At 47.8% G+C, this 19,373-nt stretch overlaps 1 protein-coding gene across 3 annotated transcripts in view; it reads right to left on the bottom strand.

Moving 5' to 3' along the window:
- KCNT2 (potassium sodium-activated channel subfamily T member 2) overlaps positions 1 to 19,373 on the bottom strand; it is an 814,344-nt gene that overhangs the window by 174,733 nt on the left and 620,238 nt on the right. The gene's annotated exons all lie outside the window — the stretch shown is intronic.

Here is a 19,373-nt window from a genome sequence, read left to right as displayed (position 1 = left end):
AAACTTATTTTCATAAAACAACAGCCAGTGATTACTTTTCCCTGGCCTTTCACTGTTTGTAGGCTTGTTACAGATTTACAGCAACAAAATAGTAGACTGCTTTGATGTAGGTATGTGGTATGCACGTATGAGGGCAGAAAAATGCACTATAGTCCGCTAAAAAAAACTTATTTTTGCACAACAGCAGCAGTACACAACAGTGCAGCACCACAAAAATAAAAAATGTGTATTAAACCCAAAATTGCACTCTGTCAAAGAGTATTAAGAATTGTGTGAACTGCTGGTTATTATACCGTCTACAGACTATTATAAGCAGCGGATGATTTCTTGTGGAAAAAATACACAGAATTGCACTGAAAAATCATTCATGTCACGATGCCGGCTGGCAGGTAGTGGACCCTCTGTGCCAGAGAGGGATTGGCGTGGACCGTGCTAGTGGACCGGTTCTAAGCCACTACTGGTTTTCACCAGAGCCCGCCGCAAAGCGGGATGGTCTTGCTGCGGCGGTAGTGACCAGGTCGTATCCACTAGCAACGGCTCACCTCTCTGGCTGCTGAAGATAGGCGCGGTACAAGGGAGTAGGCAGAAGCAAGGTCGGACGTAGCAGAAGGTCGGGGCAGGCAGCAAGGATCGTAGTCAGGGGCAACGGCAGAAGGTCTGGAAACACTGGCAAGGGACACACAAGGAACGCTTTCACTGGCACTAAGGCAACAAGATCCGGCAAGGGAGTGCAAGGGAAGTGAGGTAATATAGGGAGTGCACAGGTGATAACTCTAATTGGAACCACTGCGCCAATCAGCGGCGCAGTGGCCCTTTAAATCGCAGAGACCCGGCGCGCGCGCGCCCTAGGGAGCGGGGCCGCGCGCGCCGGGACAGAACAGACGGGGAGCGAGTCAGGTAGGAGAGCCGGGGTGCGCATCGCGAGCGGGCGCTACCCGCATCGCGAATCGCATCCCGGCTAGCAGCAGGATCGCAGCGCCCCGGGTCAGAGGACGTGACCGGGGCGCTGCAGCGGAGGAGGTGAAGCGAGCGCTCCGGGGAGGAGCGGGAACCCGGAGCGCTCGGCGTAACAGTACCCCCCCCCTTGGGTCTCCCCCTCTTCTTGGAGCCTGAGAACCTGAGGAGCAGACTTTTGTCAAGGATGTTGTCCTCAGGTTCCCAGGATCTCTCTTCAGGACCACAACCCTCCCAGTCTACTAAAAAAAAATTTTTTCCTCTGACCTTTTTGGCAGCCAAAATCTCCTTGACCGAGAAGACGTCCGAGGAGCCGGAAACAGGAGTGGGAGGAACAGATTTGGGAGAAAAACGGTTGAGGATGAGTGGTTTGAGAAGAGAGACGTGAAAGGCATTAGGGATACGAAGAGAAGGAGGAAGAAGAAGTTTATAAGAGACAGGATTAATTTGACACAGAATTTTGAAAGGACCAAGATAGCGTGGTCCCAACTTGTAGCTAGGGACACGGAAGCGGACATATTTAGCGGAGAGCCATACCTTGTCTCCAGGGGAAAAAACGGGGGGAGCTCTTCTTTTCTTATCCGCGAACCTCTTCATGCGTGAAGAAGCCTGTAAGAGAGAATTTTGGGTCTCTCTCCATATAATGGAAAGGTCACGAGAAATTTCATCCACAGCGGGCAGACCAGAGGGCAAGGGGGTAGGGAGGGGGGGAAGAGGGTGACGGCCGTACACCACGAAAAATGGGGATTTGGAGGAAGATTCAGAGACCCTGAAGTTATACGAGAATTCGGCCCATGGAAGGAGATCTGCCCAGTCATCCTGGCGGGAGGAAACAAAATGTCGCAAATAATCACCCAGGATCTGGTTAATTCTTTCTACTTGTCCATTGGACTGGGGATGATATGCAGAGGAAAAATTTAATTTAATCTTGAGTTGTTTACAGAGAGCTCTCCAGAATTTAGACACGAATTGGACCCCTCTATCCGAGACAATCTGCGTAGGCAACCCGTGAAGACGAAAAATGTGTACAAAAAATTGTTTAGCCAACTGAGGCGCAGAAGGAAGACCAGGAAGAGGAATGAAATGTGCCATTTTGGAGAATCGATCAACGACCACCCAAATAACGGTGTTGCCACGGGAAGGGGGTAAATCAGTAATAAAATCCATACCAATCAGAGACCAAGGCTGTTCGGGGACAGGCAGAGGATGAAGAAAACCAGCGGGCTTCTGGCGAGGAGTCTTATCCCGGGCACAGATAGTGCAGGCTCGCACAAAGTCCCCAACATCCGTCTCCAGAGTTGGCCACCAATAGAAGCGGGAGATGAGTTGCACAGATTTCTTGATGCCCGCATGACCTGCGAGATGGGAGGAGTGACCCCATTTGAGGATTCCGAGGCGTTGGCGTGGAGAAACAAAGGTCTTTCCTGGAGGAGTCTGTCTGATGGAGGCAGGAGAAGTGGAGATCAGGCAGTCAGGTGGAATGATGTGTTGCGGAGGGAGATCAACTTCTGAGGCATCCGAGGAACGAGAGAGAGCATCGGCTCTAATGTTCTTATCGGCAGGACGAAAGTGAATCTCAAAATTAAATCGGGCAAAGAACAGAGACCACCGGGCCTGGCGAGGATTCAGCCGTTGGGCCGACTGGAGGTAGGAGAGGTTCTTGTGGTCGGTGTAGATAATAACAGGAAATCTTGATCCCTCCAGCAGATGCCTCCATTCCTCAAGTGCTAATTTAATGGCTAGAAGTTCTCGATCCCCGATGGAGTAGTTCCTCTCCGCTGGAGAGAAGGTCCTAGAGAAAAAACCACAAGTGACAGCATGCCCGGAAGGATTTTTTTGTAGAAGAACAGCTCCAGCTCCTACTGAGGAGGCATCAACCTCCAATAGGAAGGGTTTGGAAGGGTCAGGTCTGGAGAGCACGGGAGCCGAAGAAAAGGCAGACTTGAGTTGTTTAAAGGAGTCTTCTGCTTGAGGAGGCCAGGACTTGGGATCAGCATTTTTCTTGGTTAAAGCCACGATAGGAGCCACAATGGTAGAAAAATGTGGAATAAATTGCCTGTAATAATTGGCGAACCCCAAAAAGCGTTGGATAGCACGGAGTCCGGAGGGGCGTGGCCAATTTAAGACGGCAGAGAGTTTGTCTGGATCCATCTGTAGTCCCTGGCCAGAGACCAAATATCCTAGAAAAGGAAGAGATTGGCATTCAAACAGACATTTCTCAATTTTGGCATAGAGTTGGTTGTCACGAAGTCTCTGAAGAACCATACGGACATGCCGGCGGTGTTCCTCTAGATTGGCAGAAAAAATTAGGATATCGTCCAGATATACCACAACACAGGAGTATAATAGATCACGAAAAATTTCATTGACAAAGTCTTGGAAGACGGCAGGGGCATTGCACAGTCCAAAGGGCATGACCAGATACTCAAAGTGTCCATCTCTGGTGTTAAATGCCGTTTTCCACTCGTCCCCCTCTCTGATGCGGATGAGGTTATAGGCGCCTCTTAAGTCCAATTTAGTGAAGATGTGGGCACCTTGGAGGCGATCAAAGAGTTCAGAGATGAGGGGTAAGGGGTAGCGGTTCTTAACCGTGATTTTATTAAGACCGCGGTAGTCAATGCAAGGACGTAGGGAGCCATCTTTTTTGGAGACAAAGAAAAATCCGGCTCCGGCAGGAGAGGAGGATTTACGGATAAAGCCCCTTTTTAGATTCTCCTGGACGTATTCGGACATGGCAAGAGTCTCTGGGGCAGAGAGAGGATAAATTCTGCCCCGGGGTGGAGTAGTACCCGGGAGGAGGTCGATAGGGCAATCATAAGGCCTGTGAGGAGGTAGAGTCTCAGCTTGTTTTTTGCAGAAAACATCCGCGAAGTCCATATAGGCCTTGGGGAGACCGGTTACTGGAGGAACCACAGAGTTACGGCAAGGGTTACTGGGAACCGGTTTTAGACAGTTCTTGGAACAAGAGGACCCCCAACTCTTGATCTCCCCAGTGGACCAATCCAGGGTTGGGGAATGAAGTTGAAGCCAGGGAAGTCCAAGGAGAATCTCCGAGGTGCAATTGGGGAGGACCAAAAGTTCAATCCTCTCATGATGAGATCCGATGCTCATAAGAAGGGGCTCCGTGCGGAAACGTATGGTACAGTCCAATCTTTCATTATTTACACAATTGATGTAGAGGGGTCTGGCGAGACTGGTCACTGGGATGTTGAACCTGTTGACGAGAGAGGCCAAAATAAAATTTCCTGCAGAACCAGAGTCCAAGAAGGCCACTGTAGAGAAGGAGAAGGCAGAAGCAGACATCCGCACAGGCACAGTAAGACGTGGAGAAGCAGAGTAGACATCAAGGACTGTCTCACCTTTGTGCGGAGTCAGCGTACGTCTTTCCAGGCGGGGAGGACGGATAGGACAATCCCTCAGGAAGTGTTCGGTACTAGCACAGTACAGGCAGAGGTTCTCCATACGGCGTCGTGTCCTCTCTTGAGGTGTCAGGCGAGACCGGTCGACCTGCATAGCCTCCACGGCGGGAGGCACAGGAACAGATTGCAGGGGACCAGAGGAGAGAGGAGCCGAGGAGACGAAACGCCTCGTGCGAACAGAGTCCATATCTTGGCGGAGTTCCTGACGCCTTTCAGAAAAACGCATGTCAATGCGAGTGGCTAGGTGAATAAGTTCATGTAGATTAGCAGGAATTTCTCGTGCGGCCAGAACATCTTTAATGTTGCTGGATAGGCCTTTTTTGAAGGTCGCGCAGAGGGCCTCATTATTCCAGGACAATTCTGAAGCAAGTGTACGGAATTGTACGGCATACTCGCCAACGGAAGAATTACCCTGGACCAGGTTCAACAGGGCAGTCTCAGCAGAAGAGGCTCGGGCAGGTTCCTCAAAGACACTTCGGATTTCCGAGAAGAAGGAGTGTACTGAGGCAGTGACGGGGTCATTGCGGTCCCAGAGCGGTGTGGCCCATGACAGGGCTTTTCCGGACAGAAGACTGACTACGAAAGCCACCTTAGACCTTTCAGTGGGAAACAGGTCCGACATCATCTCCAGATGCAGGGAACATTGGGAAAGGAAGCCACGGCAAAACTTAGAGTCCCCATCAAACTTATCCGGCAAGGATAAGCGTATCCCAGGAGCGGCCACTCGCTGCGGAGGAGGTGCAGGAGCTGGCGGAGGAGATGACTGCTGAAGCTGTGGTAGCAACTGTTGTAGCATAACGGTCAGTTGAGACAGCTGTTGGCCTTGTTGCGCAATCTGTTGTGACTGCTGGGCGACCACCGTGGTGAGGTCAGCGACAACTGGCAGAGGAACTTCAGCGGGATCCATGGCCGGATCTACTGTCACGATGCCGGCTGGCAGGTAGTGGACCCTCTGTGCCAGAGAGGGATTGGCGTGGACCGTGCTAGTGGACCGGTTCTAAGCCACTACTGGTTTTCACCAGAGCCCGCCGCAAAGCGGGATGGTCTTGCTGCGGCGGTAGTGACCAGGTCGTATCCACTAGCAACGGCTCACCTCTCTGGCTGCTGAAGATAGGCGCGGTACAAGGGAGTAGGCAGAAGCAAGGTCGGACGTAGCAGAAGGTCGGGGCAGGCAGCAAGGATCGTAGTCAGGGGCAACGGCAGAAGGTCTGGAAACACTGGCAAGGGACACACAAGGAACGCTTTCACTGGCACTAAGGCAACAAGATCCGGCAAGGGAGTGCAAGGGAAGTGAGGTAATATAGGGAGTGCACAGGTGATAACTCTAATTGGAACCACTGCGCCAATCAGCGGCGCAGTGGCCCTTTAAATCGCAGAGACCCGGCGCGCGCGCGCCCTAGGGAGCGGGGCCGCGCGCGCCGGGACAGAACAGACGGGGAGCGAGTCAGGTAGGAGAGCCGGGGTGCGCATCGCGAGCGGGCGCTACCCGCATCGCGAATCGCATCCCGGCTAGCAGCAGGATCGCAGCGCCCCGGGTCAGAGGACGTGACCGGGGCGCTGCAGCGGAGGAGGTGAAGCGAGCGCTCCGGGGAGGAGCGGGAACCCGGAGCGCTCGGCGTAACAATTCATGCCTCCTCTGCTAAGGCTGATGATGTTAAGGCAGCTTGTTGAAATGTATGAGGCAATGAAAAGCTATCTGCCCCTCTATGATAAAATGCTGACTATAGTGACTGGGAGGTTAATGGCGTAACATTCTTCTCTGTGACAACAAGCAAAGCACTGCACTGCTCTCTGTCCACAATGCTGATGTGACTAGCAGTTGACAGTGGAACACTGCGTTATAATCAATTCAGCGTGTCCGTGTAACACACAGAGACATGCAGCCGTCCTATCCCTCTGCACTGTATGGCATGAAATGAGCAGCTGCAAAATGTATGCTGATTATATAGGGCTGTGACATCACAGGGGTGACTGAATGCTGATAGGCTGTATCCTGCATGTGATTCAGGGTCATCCCGCCTACATCCCTTCCCGCTGTTATGATTCGGCTGGCTGGAGGTGGATCCTCTGTGTCAGAGAGGGATTGGCGTGGACCGTACCGGTGGACCGGTTCTAAGTTGCTATTGGTATTCACCAGAGCCCGCCGCAAAGCGGGATGGTCTTGCTGCGGCGGTAGCAACCAGGTCGTATCCACCGGTAAAGGCTCAACCTCTCTGACTGCTGAGACAGGCGCAGTACAAAAGGACAAGGCAAGAGCAAGGTCGGACGTAGCAGAAGGTCAGGGCAGGCAGCAAGGGTCGTGGTCAGGGGCAACAGCAGAAGGTCTGGAACACAGGCTTGGGACATACACTAAATGCTTTCTCTGGCACAAGGCAACAAGATCCGACAAAGCAGTGAAGGGAAGTGAGCTTATATGAGCAGGGAGCAGGTGGAGGCTAATTAGACTGATTGGGCGAGGCAACAATCGTTGATGCACTGGCCCTTTAAATCTTAGAGAGCTGGCACGCGCGCGCCCTAGAGAGCGGAGCCGCGCGCCAGAACGTGACAGCCGGGGACCGGGACAGGTGAGTGGCTTGGGATGCGATTCGCGAGCGGGCGCGTCCCGCTATGCGAATCGCATCCCCGTCGTGAGTGTCAGTGCAGCGCTCCCGGTCAGCGGGTCTGACCAAAGCGCTGCAGAGAGGAGAACGCCGCGAGCGCTCTGGAGAGGAGCAGGGACCCGGAGCGCTCGGCGTAACACCCGCCTTTCCAGCATCCTCTGCCCCATGTACAGACGTGGATCTACCATTTTAGGTGTCCTGGAACTCTGTAAAATGGAGTTTAATTAAGCAATCCGCACGATAGAATTGCGGCGATATTCACATTCGTTGCAAATCAAATATTTCCTGAAATTGGTAAAAAATTTGGGTTCGTTTGCTTCGATTCGCTCAGACACAGTAACAGACACTGATAGATTTTTACACTACTAGATTCTTTTATCATTGGTTTTAAGGCTTTGGTTTTAAAACTTGTGTATGTGTTATGTGGGACATCTTTTGAAAAGTAGTGTCCTTCACATGGCAGGGGAAACTGCTGTGTTCTCAACACTAGTGTAACATCCGTGCTCCGGCCGGACACGCTGGCCGTGAGCGCTCTCTTGTCATGTTCCCGCTGCCGATGGGGCTGTGATTCACATTGTGGGATGCGTCCGCATGAAAATCCCAGCCCGTCACTCACCTCCCTAGTCTTCCTGTCCTTGCAGCCTTGGTACGTGCACCGGAGCTCTTACACTTAAAGGGCCAGTACTCATTTAATTAAGTGTTTACAGCTGCACCCTGTCTTTAATTATCAGCTCCTCCCTTTGTTCCTTACTGGATCTTTGTTGCCTTTGTGCCCTAGATAACGCTACTGTGTTTCTGTGTTCCTGATTTCTGTGCACCAGATCCTTGTTCCGTTATCTGACCCTGGACCTGTGCCGCCTGCCCGGACCTACTGGTACCTTGACCACGTCTTGCCAGTTTCCTTCTGTGCCACGCCACATCCCAGCAACCTATGTGGATGAGTCATTCCAGGGGTAGCGACCTGGGTGCCGCCTGCCGCAGCAAGAACATCCTGCTTTGCGACGGGCTCTGGTGAAAACCAGTGGCATCTTAGACTCTGCTCCCTGGCACGGCTCATGTCATCATCCACACAAGCCACCTGCCGTGACCCGTTACAATAAGATCCGGCCATGGATTCCGCTGGGGTGCCTTTGCCAGATGTCTCGGATCTTCCCACTGTTGTGGCTCAACAATCGCAGCAGTTAGCCCATCAGGCGCAACAACTGAATCAACTCTCAGCCATGGTGCAACAGCTTCTTGCCACTCAGCAGCAACAACAACAGCACCAGCCACCTGTTCCTGAGCCTCCTCCTGTGTCTGCAGCTTCTCTTGGGACCAAGCTTCATTTGTCCTTGCCTTCTAAATATGATGGAGATCCCAAGCTGTGTAGATGCTTTGTGACACAGTGTTCTATCCATCTAGAACTCTTGGCGGATCTGTTCCCGACTGAGCATAAAGTAGTGTTTGTGGTCAGTCTAATGTCTGGAAAAGCTTTGGCCCGGGCTACTCCTTTATGGGATCGTAGAGATCCGGTCTACTTGAACCTGTCGGCTTTTCTTGCAGAATTCCGCAATGCATTTGAAGAACCTGTGCGAGCCTCCTCTGCCGAGACGGCTCTTCTAAACCTCTGCCAAGGGAACTCCTCCGTTGGTGACTCAGTTCTGCACACTTGCCTCTGAACTTGCTTGTAACAATGAGGCCTTGTGTGCTACCTTTAAAAAAAGGACTTTCCTCTAGAATCAAGGATGCTCTCGCTGCACGTGATTCTCCGACTAACCTGAGCGAACTTATCCATTTAGCCACTTGAATTGATGTGCGTTTTGCCGAGAGGCAGGAAGAACTTCCTTTGGAAAAAGAACTTGCCCCAACACGCCTCGCCTGGCACCCGTGTTCCAACATATACCTCTACTGTCTTCTTTGCCTCCTGCCAAAGAGGCGATGAAAGTGGACAGTTTTCGCTTAATGCAGCAGGAAAGATCCCGTCGACGCAATGAGAATTTGTGCCTATATTGTGCCAGTCCAGAGCACTTTTTCAAAGACTGTTCTATACGTCCTCCGCGTCCGGGAGGACGCTCTCATCTTGGACAAGTAGGAGTGGCATCCCCAGATGTGAATATTACCTCTCCTCGCTTGACCACCCCGGTTCAAGTTTTTTCCTCTGACAAGACTTATTTTATCGCTTTAGCTTTTTTGGACTCTGGATCTGCTGGGAACTTCATTGGTGCCTCAAAGGTCCATAAACACCATCTTCCAGTAAAGCATCTCATCAAGCCCTTCTACATTTCTTTTTTTAATGGACAAAATCTGAACTGTAAGGTGCAATTCCGCCCTGAACCCCTCGTCATGCAAGTAGGGGATTTGCATAAGGAAAAAATAGATTTTTTTGTGCTACCACATTGTACTTCAGAGCTTCTTCTTGGTCTTCCTTGGTTTCAAAGTCATTCTCCACAACTTGACTGGAAATCTGGTGAAATACATGTTGGGGACAATAATGCAAAGATCACTGTCTGGTGCCTCCTCTTAGGCCTTCTAATAAAAGCTTCAGAGCCGATGCTCTTTCCAGATCCTCTGATGTTGCAGGATTGGGCTCCTTGCCAAGGCATAATGTTCCTCCTGTGAGATCTTCTGTACCTGTTAAACTCGGACATTAAGTCTTGAATTGGGAACATTTTTCTCTGCCAGTTGGTCACCTTAGAAGACTGAAGACTCCATGACAGAAACCTGCAAGTCCCTTACAGCCTTTGCCCATTCCAGAAACCCCTTGGTCTCATGTAGTGGGGAACTTTCTGAGTTCCAAAGAAGAGGGGGGAGACCAAAAGGGGGAGTTACTGTGACATCAGCCCTACGGCCGGACACACTGGCTGTGAGCGCTCTCTTGTCATGTCCCCGCTGTCGGCGGGGCTGGGATTCGCATCACCTTCCTGCTCTTCCTTTCCTCGCAGCCTCGGCACGAGTGACCCCCGCCTCCTAGGGCGCACACACGCAGGAGCTCTTACATTTAAAGGGCCAGTACTGATTTAATTTAGTGTTCACAGCTGTCTTTAAGTATCAGCTCCTCCCTTTTTTCCCTGTCGGATCTTTGTCATCATCCACAAAGGCCCGGAGGATCCACCGCCTGCCGTGACCTGTTACAACTAGAATACAATACATTTAGCGTATATGTCCTCCCAGGTGCCTCACTCTAGTTGTGCAGTGAACGGCTGTTCAGAATTTGTATACTATAGTCAATAGGGAGCAATCTGTATCTTTGCCACTTATCATGGTGCATGAGAGATATGTAGAAGATGTAAAAGTCCTTTATAGAAAAAAAAAAAATGCCCACAAAAAATTTCAACATGAGATAAAGACCTCTTATTCTTTGAAAATAGAGGGCCTAGATGTTTTTCTGGAAGAAAAAAAAATCACAAGTAGTATAGTATGAATATTAGATTTATGGGGATAGAATGTTGATCCAATGATTTAGTCTGATGTCATATTCAAAGTTGGAAAGGATTTTCCCCTTGGTATGAGGCACTTAGCATATGCTCCTAAATGCTTTTTGCCTTCCCCTTGATCAACACAGTAGGGTTATAGGTTGAACTTGATGGACTCTTGTCTTTCTTCAACCTAATGAACTATGTATATAATGCCCATTCACATCAATGGTCTGTTTCTATAATACTGGACAGGTTCTCCAGTATTATAGAGACGCTGGATGATTGTGAACTGTCACATTCAAATTAATTTGATCACTTCTAACAACAGCTTCCCTCCAGTGCACGCCGGAGGGAAACTGCCGGATGCCTGATATATGTGAAACCAGCCTAAGTAGCTGATCCCTTTGGAAAACATTGACAAGAAATAGGGAAAGGGGACTTCTGGTAGAATAGCCCTCATACCCGGTGTAGGAGTCTGGTTAGCACCAGTGAAACCTGCTATTCTATCCAAAGTACCCTTTCCCTATTTCTGATCTATGTCTTGGGGCAGGAAGGCTGCTTAGTGACTACACCAATGGTTTTTCCTATAAAACACCAAACCTAATATTTGCTATTTATCTTGTTTGGATCTACTACATAATTGAGCGCTTTTCATTTGTAACCTTACCTTTGGGAAACATAACTTAGCACTTGGTGACAGAACCCTTGATAGAAATTACAGTTGAGACGTTTCATGTACTTGGCCGCCATGTTTTCTCAAATTTCATGAGGGATTTTATCCCACTCTCTCTCCCACATGACTCATTTTAGATCCTCTCCAAGTTTTTAAGGGTTTGATGCTGATGCTTGTCAACTCAAACCTTAACTTCCTACACAAATTTTTATTGGCCACTCCAGGACTTTAATGTGCTTTTTCTTGAGACACTCTTTTGTTACCTTGGCCATGTGTTCTGGGTCATTGTTTTGCTGGAATACCCATCTACGACCCATTTTTAATGCCCAGTCTCAGGGAAGGAGATTCTCACTCAAGATTTGACTGTACATGGCCCCATCTATCGTCCCTCTGATGCGGGAAAGTTGTCCTTTCCCCTTAGGAGAAAAACACACCAACAGCATAATGTTGCCACCTCCATCTTTGATGGTGGGGATGGTGTTCTTGGAGTCATGGGCAGCATCCCTCTTCCTTTAAACACAATAAATAAATGTGCTTTGTTGAGCAGGAAGACCTTACAGGCGCTGCAGGATTTCGGTCCTTCACAACTTCAGGTCCAGAGCTCTCATTAAGGCAAGTGAGGTGATAGCCTCAGACATGCTGATGCACAGTGACACGCCAGCCAAGGCTTGACTGGCCCTGGCCACTGCACCCATTTGTACAGGAGCAGGGAGTCCAGATTCCTTACCGTTCATATGATCATTGAAACTCCACAAAGGGAGATTTTGCATCCAAGAGATTGACAGATATGTTGTGTTTCTTCCATTTGTGAATATTTACACACATGGTTTTAAAATACCCAAAAAGCTGCTTGGCGGTGGTCTTGTAGCCCATTTCAGCTATGTATAGGTCTACAATCTTGTCCCTGACATCTTTGAATCTGAGTGATTAATTAATTGATTGTGTGGACAGGTGTCTTTTATGTAAGTAACAAATAGAGATTAGGACCATTAATATAATATTGATACCTGTATAGAAAACCCCTGGGAGACAGAAAATTATAGACTGATCATCTAGTAGACAAAGGAAATCACCATGGGATCAAATATGTTTTTCCTTTAAATGGGCACTGTCACCAATTTTATTTTTTGATATGTTGTAGTACTTATGTACTACAACATATCTCTAATATACTTTTATTATTTTTTTTTTAAATAAAATGGTTTAATTTACATTTGAAAACCGGCCACTAGGGGTCTCCCTCCTAGTGGCCGGCTGCAGACGTCACGCCTGAAAAAGGACTGATTTTGGCCTGGCAATCAGTCCTTTTTCAGTTAGGCTGCATTCGCTCCCTGCCTGTCAATCAGACAGGCAGGGAGCGAGCGCATTGGCTCCGCGGCCACTGGCTGGGAGGCCACTCCTCCCGCACATCGCCGCCACCTCGTCACCGCCGCTGTCCCTGTACGCCCGCTGCCAGACTCTGCAGTAAGTGTAATGAGGGAACGGGGTATGCGGGAGGTGGGTGTGTGATGGAGGGAACGGGGTATGCGGGGGGGTATGGCGCGGGGGGGGGAGGAAGACGGAGGGGACGGGCTAGCGCCGCATGTAACTAACTAATAGTTTATCTACACAGGGTGCCTCCAGCTGTTTCAATACTACATCTCCCAGCATGCCCTGACAGCCAATAGATGTCAGGGCAAGCTGGGAGTTGTAATGATGAAACAGCTGGAGGCACCCTGTGTAGATGAACTAAGGGCGGATGTCCCCCCCAGCAGGCATCAGTGACGTGGTGCCTGCTGGGGAAGTCTGCCTGGTAGTGAGCACACTGCCAGGCAGACAAAAGGCATTTTTAATATAGTAAAAATAAAAATTAAAAGCAGGGAGGGGGTTAGGAATAGATGTGCAATAAGCAGGGACAGAAAAAAAAATAGGATGGTGGGAGCTACCCTTTAATGTAAGCAGAGTTTTCTTAAATGGTCAGTGTGATCCTCTGCTATGGTGTCTGAGGTTCCATCACCTGATCATGCAAGACTTTTGCTCATAGGCATAGTCCCTAAAAGCAATAATATATCAGAAAATGACCCACAACATGAATCACTCATTTTCTGGAGTGGTCAAATAAGTCATGCAGAAAAGTTTCTAAGGTTCCAAGACCTGTATTCAATTATTGTGATTAGAAGCTATGAAGGTCATGAAAAACATGAGGGGGTTAAACTCTGTGCAGTTGATCTCTTTTTCCAGATCCTAATGGTGCAAATCAACCGCTGAATGAATACTTACCGTATATATAAAGCCAGAAATAAAAGTGCGTCTTGAGTTAAAAGTTATTTGTTTTTGCATTTCAGTGCAGATTTTTCTGTTTTAAGGGCAAGTATTGGTTGACCTAAAAGTGTAAAAGCTAAAGCCCTCCCTTAGATCCTTGTGTACTCTGTAGCTAATTTTGTCCTTAACCCGTTAAGGACGGTGGGCATATCCATATGCCCCTGTTTTAAAGTCCGTAAGGACTGAGGGCGTATGGATACACCCAAGGGAATTCCGGTCCCCGCCGCTAGCCGAATGGGGACCGGACCGGGATGTCTGCTGGAATCATTCAGCAGGCATCCCGGCACATCGCCGAGGGGGGTCCTGAGACCCCCCCCCATGTTGGCGATCGGAGAAAATCGCTTGTCAATTTAGACATGCAAATTTCTCCAATTCCGGGCTGATCGGGTCTCTGGTGACCCAATCACCTGGAAAATAAGGATGATCGGAGTTGTCAGTGACAGCCCCGATCATCCTAAGGGATAGGAGTGATGTTGCAGTGCTGCGATCTCCTCCTATCCCCTGCCATTAGTCAGAACTGAGTTCTGAACAATGGCAGCGCAGGACAGGGGGTTGCCATGGAAACCCCCCATTCTGCCCACCCCTGGATGTCGAGCAGAACAGGGGGAGAAGATGGCTGCGGTTACCTGATGAGAAGATGCGTGGGGCCCAGCGATCATCACAGACATCAGCGGAGATCACGGCTCAGGTAGGGAATCGACGGTGGGGGGGAGAAGTGAAAGTAAAGTGATCTTTACTGTGGCAACCACTAGGAAGGCCGGACTGCAACTCCCAGCATGCCCAAACAGCCAAAGGCTGTCTGGGCATGCTGGGAGTTGTAGTTTTGCAACATCTGGAGGGTCACAGTTTGGTGACCACTGTTACAGTGATGCCCAAACGGTAGCCCTCCAGATGTTGCCAAACTACAACTTTCAGCATGCCTAGACTGCCCAGGCATGCTGGGAGTTGTAGTTCTGTAACATCTGTCCCTTCAGATTTTGCAATTTTCATGAAATTCTTTGAAAATTGCTGCTCTACTTTGAAGCCCTCCAATTTTTTCAAAAAGAAAAATATGTTCATTTTATTACGCCAACATAAAGTAGACATGTTGTATTGTGAATAAAAATTTAAATACATTGGAATATCCATTTTCCTTACAAGCAGAGAGCTTCAAAGTTAGAAAAATGCTAAATTTAGAAATTTTCATGAAATTTGGGGATTTTTCACCAAGAAAGGATGCAAGTAACGCCGAAAAATTACCACCAAAATAGGGTAGAATATGTCACGAAAAAACAATCTCAGAATCAGAATATTCGGTAAAAGCATCTTAGAGTTATTAACGCTTAAAGTGACAGTGGTCAGAATTGCGAAAAAGGGCTCAGTCCTTAAAGTGAAAAAGGGCTCAGTCCTTAACCCTGCCAATTTTCACTGTAGGACCCGGCCATTTTTTGAACATCTGACCACTATCACTTTAAACATTAATAACTCTGGAATGCTTTTAGTTATCATTCTGATTCCGAGATTGTTTTTTCGTGACATATTCTACTTTAACATAGTGGTAAAATTTTGTGGTAACTTGCATCATTTCTTGGTGAAAAATCCAAAAATTTTATTAAAAATTAAAAAATTTTGAATTTTTCTAACTTTGAAGCTCTCTGCTTGTAAGGAAAATGGATATTCCAAATAAAAAATGTTTTTGGTTCACATATACAATATGTCTACTTTATGTTTGCATCATAAAATTGACAAGTTTTAACTTTTAGAAGACACCAGAGGGCTTCAAAGTTCAGCAGCAATTTTCCAATTTTTCCAAAATTTTCAAACTCACAATTTATCAGGGACAAGTTCAGGTTTGAAGTGGATTTGAAGGGTCTTCATATTAGAAATACCACACATATGACCCCATTAAAAAAACGTCACCCCCTAAAGTATTCATAATGACATTCAGTCAGCATTTTAACCTTTTAGGTATTTCACAGGAATAGCAGCAAAGTGAAGGAGAAAATTCTAAATCTTCATTTTTTACACTCACATGTTCTTGTAGACCCAATTTTTCAATTTTTACAAGGGCTAAAAGGAGAAAATTTATACTTATGTTTGTAGCCCAATTTCTCTCGAGTAAGCACATACCTCATATGTCTATGCAAATTGTTCGGCGGGCGCAGTAGAGGGCTCAGAAGCGAAGGAGCGACAAGGGAATTTTGGAGAGTACGTTTTTCTGAAATGGTTTTTGGGGGCATGTTGCCTTTAGAAAGCCCCTATGGTGCCAGAACAGCAAAAAAAAATACACATGCCATACCATTTTGGAAACTAGACCCCTTGAGGAACGTAACAAGGAATAAAGTGAGCCTTAATACCCCACAGGTGTTTCACGACTTTTGCATATGTAAAAAAAAAGATATTTTCACTAAAATGTGTGTTTCCCCCCCAAATTTCACATTTTTGCAAGGGTTAATAGCAGAAAAGACCCGCAAAATTTGTAACCCCATCTCTTCTGAGTATGGAGGTACCCCATAAGTTGACCTGAAGTGCACTACGGGCGAACTACAATGCTCAGAAGAGAAGGAGTCATATTTGGATTTTTGAGAGCAAATTTTGCTCGGGGAGCATGTCGCATTTAGGAAGCCCCTATGGTGCCAGAACAGCAAAAAGAAACACATGACATACTATTTTGGAAACTAGACCCCTTGAGGAACGTAACAAGGAATAAAGTGAGCCTTAATACCCCACAGGGGTTTTACGACTTTTGCATATGTAAAAAAAATATATATTTTCACAAAAATGTGCGCTTCCCCCCAAATTTCACATTTTTGCAAGGGTTAATAGCAGAAAATACCCCCCAAAATTTGTAACCCCATCTCTTCTGAGTTTGGAAATACCCCATGTGTGGACGTCAAGTGCTCTGCTGGCGCACTACAATGCTCAGAAGAGAAGGAGCACCATTGAGCTTTTGGGAAAAAAATTGTTTGGAATGGAAGTCAGGGGCCATGTGCATTTACAAAGCCCCCCGTGGTGCCAGAACAGTGGACCCACCACATGTGACCCTATTTTGGAAACTACACCCCTCACAGAATTTAATAAGGGGTGCAGTGAGTATTTACACCCCACTGGCGTTTGACAGATCTTTGGAACAGTGGACTGTGCAAATGAAAAATTAAATTTTTCCTTTTCACGGACCACTGTTCCAAAAATTCCACAGACACCTGTGGGGCGTAAATGCTCACTGTACCCCTTATTACATTACGTGAGGGGTGCAGTTTTCAAAATGGGGTCACATGTGGGTATTTACATTTTTGTGTTTATGTCAGAACCGCTGTAAAATCAGCCACCCCTGTGCAAATCACCAATTTAGGCCTCAAATGTACATAGTGCGCTCTCACTCCTGAGCCTTGATATGCGCTCGCAGAGCATTTTACACCTACATCTGGGGTATTTCTGTACTCAGGAGAAATTGTGTTACAAATGTTGGGGGTCTTTTTCTCCTTTTAACGCTTGTGAAAATAAAAAGTATAGGGCAACACCAGCATGTTAGTGTAATTTTTTTTTTACACTAACAAGCTGTTGTAGCCCCAACTTTTCCTTTTCATAAGGGGTAAAAGGAGAAAAAGCCCCCCAATATTTGTAGTGCAATTTCTCCCGAGTTCGGAGATACCCCATATGTGGCCTAAACTGTTTCCTTGAAATACGACAGGGCTCTGAAGTGAGAGAGCGCCATGCGCATTTGAGGACTAAATTAGGGATTGCATAGGGGTGGACATAGGGGTATTCTACGCCAGTGATTACCAAACAGGGTGCCTCCAGCTGTTGCTAAATTACCAGCATGCCTGGACAGTCAGTGGATATCCGGAAATGCTGGGAGTTTTTGTTTTGCAACAGCTGGAGGCTCCGTTTTGGAAACACTGCCATATAATACGGTTTTAATTTTTATTGTGGGGGACAGTGTAAGGGGTGTATGTGTTGTGTTTTACTCTTTATTAGGTGTTAGTGTAGTGTAGTGTAGTGTTTTTAGGGTAAATTCGCACTGTCGGGTTACGGTGAGTTTCCCGCTAGGAGTTTGATCTGCGGCGAAAAATTTGCCGCAGCCCAAACTTGAAGCAGGAAACTTACTGTAAGCCTGCCCGTGTGAATGTACCCTGTACGTTCACATGGGGGGGGGGGGGGGCAAACCTCCAGCTGTTTCAAAACTACAACTCCCAGTATATACTGACAGACCGTGCATGCTGGGAGTTGTACTTTTGCAACAGCTGAAGGCACACTGGTTGGAAAACCTTCAGTTAGGTTCTGTTACCTAACTCAGTATTTTCTAACCAGTGTGCCTCCAGCTGTTGCAAAATTACCACTCCCAGCATGTACTGATCGCCGACGGGCATGTTGGGAGAAGTAGTTATGCAATAGCTGGAGGTACGCAACTACAACTCCCAGCATGCCGAGACAGCTGATTGCTGTTTGGACATGCTGGGATTTGCAGTTTTACAACATCTGGAGGGCTACAGTTTAAGAGAACACTGCAAAGTGATCTCCAAACTGTGGACCTCCAGCTGTTGCAAAACTACAATTCCCAGCATGCCCTGACAGCAAACAGTTGTTTGGGCATGCTAGGAGTTGTAGTTTTGCAAGATCTGGAGGGCTACAGTTTAAGGACCACTATATAGTGGTCTCAAACTGTAGCCATCCAGCTGTTGCAAAACTACATATTCCAGCATGCCCAAACAGCTGTCTGGGCATGCTGGGAGTTGTAGTTTTGCAACATCTGGAGGGCTACAGTTAGAGACCACTGTATAATGGTCTCAAAATGTACCCTGCAGATGTTGCTAGGCAACTCACCGGCTTCTGTCGGATCCAGCCGCACGTCATCGCCGCCCGCCGATCTCTGTCGCCTGCAGCCTCCGTCACCCGCCCGGATCGGTAAGTGGATCTACGGCGCCGGTCCCCGTCATTTCCCCGTCCTGCCCCGCCTATTGTGGGAGGGCAGGACGGGGAAAACAAAAGTAAACCCCCCCACCCCCGATCTGCTATTGGTGGTCGCATCTAGACCCCCAATAGCAGGGATAGGAGGGGTGGCACCCGTGCCACCTCACTCCTATCACTTCAGGGGGATCGTGGGTGTCTTAGACACCCGCGATCCCCCTTACATTCCGGGTCATCGGGTCACTATAGACCCGTAATGACCCGGAATCGCGCAAATCGCAAGTGTGAATTCACTTGCGATTTGCCGCGATCGCCGACATGGGGGGGGTCTGATGACGTGGGGGGGTCCCATGACGTAACTGTATGTCATGGGTCCTTAAGACCCAGGGTGTCGGGACGTAACGTTACGTCATGGGTCCTGAACGGGTTAAGGGGTTAAAGGGGTACTCTGGTGGAAACATTTTTTTTTCTAATCAACTGGTGCCAGAAAGTTAAATAGATTTGTAAATTACTTCTATTTAAAAATCTTAATCCTTCCAGTACTTATCAGCTGCTGTATACTACAAAGGAAGTTGTGTAGTTTTTTTCTTTCTGACCACAGTGCTCTCAGCTGTGTCTTGAACTGTCCAGAGCAGGAGAGCATGATGGAAGACCTAGACAGTATGCCAGGACAATAGCAGTTGAAGTAGTGATGGTCTTTGGCAGGACTATTGGGATTACCAAAGAGAATAAAAGGAATATAACGAGAGAATTTCAGGTCAATCGCCTTCACCAGACAAGTCATGTTTTTTTGAGACCTTCAAGATGTAGCAACAACTTGTCTGTGCACTGCATTGCGATTTCCCAAAAGAGTGTTTGTGATTTTAGACATACTGACTGTCTGAACTGTTATTTATTTATTTATATTTGTTGGGTTAACTCTAAAGTGTTAAGTGGAAAAGGCCAGGCCCAGGCTTGACTGCTACTTACAGGTGTTATATAGGCAAATGTGATTGGTTTAGACCATCAAATGGATGGCTATTAGTGTTGAGCGGCATAGGCCATATTCGAATTTGCGATATTTCGCGAATATATGGACGAATATTTGGCATATATTCGCAAAATTCGCATATTCATAATACTCGCGTTTATTTTTGCATATGCG

This window comes from Hyla sarda, chromosome 6 (genome assembly GCF_029499605.1).
Source record: "Hyla sarda isolate aHylSar1 chromosome 6, aHylSar1.hap1, whole genome shotgun sequence".
Classification (NCBI taxonomy): domain Eukaryota; kingdom Metazoa; phylum Chordata; class Amphibia; order Anura; family Hylidae; genus Hyla; species Hyla sarda.
This window is presented reverse-complemented; position numbering and strand designations above follow the sequence as displayed.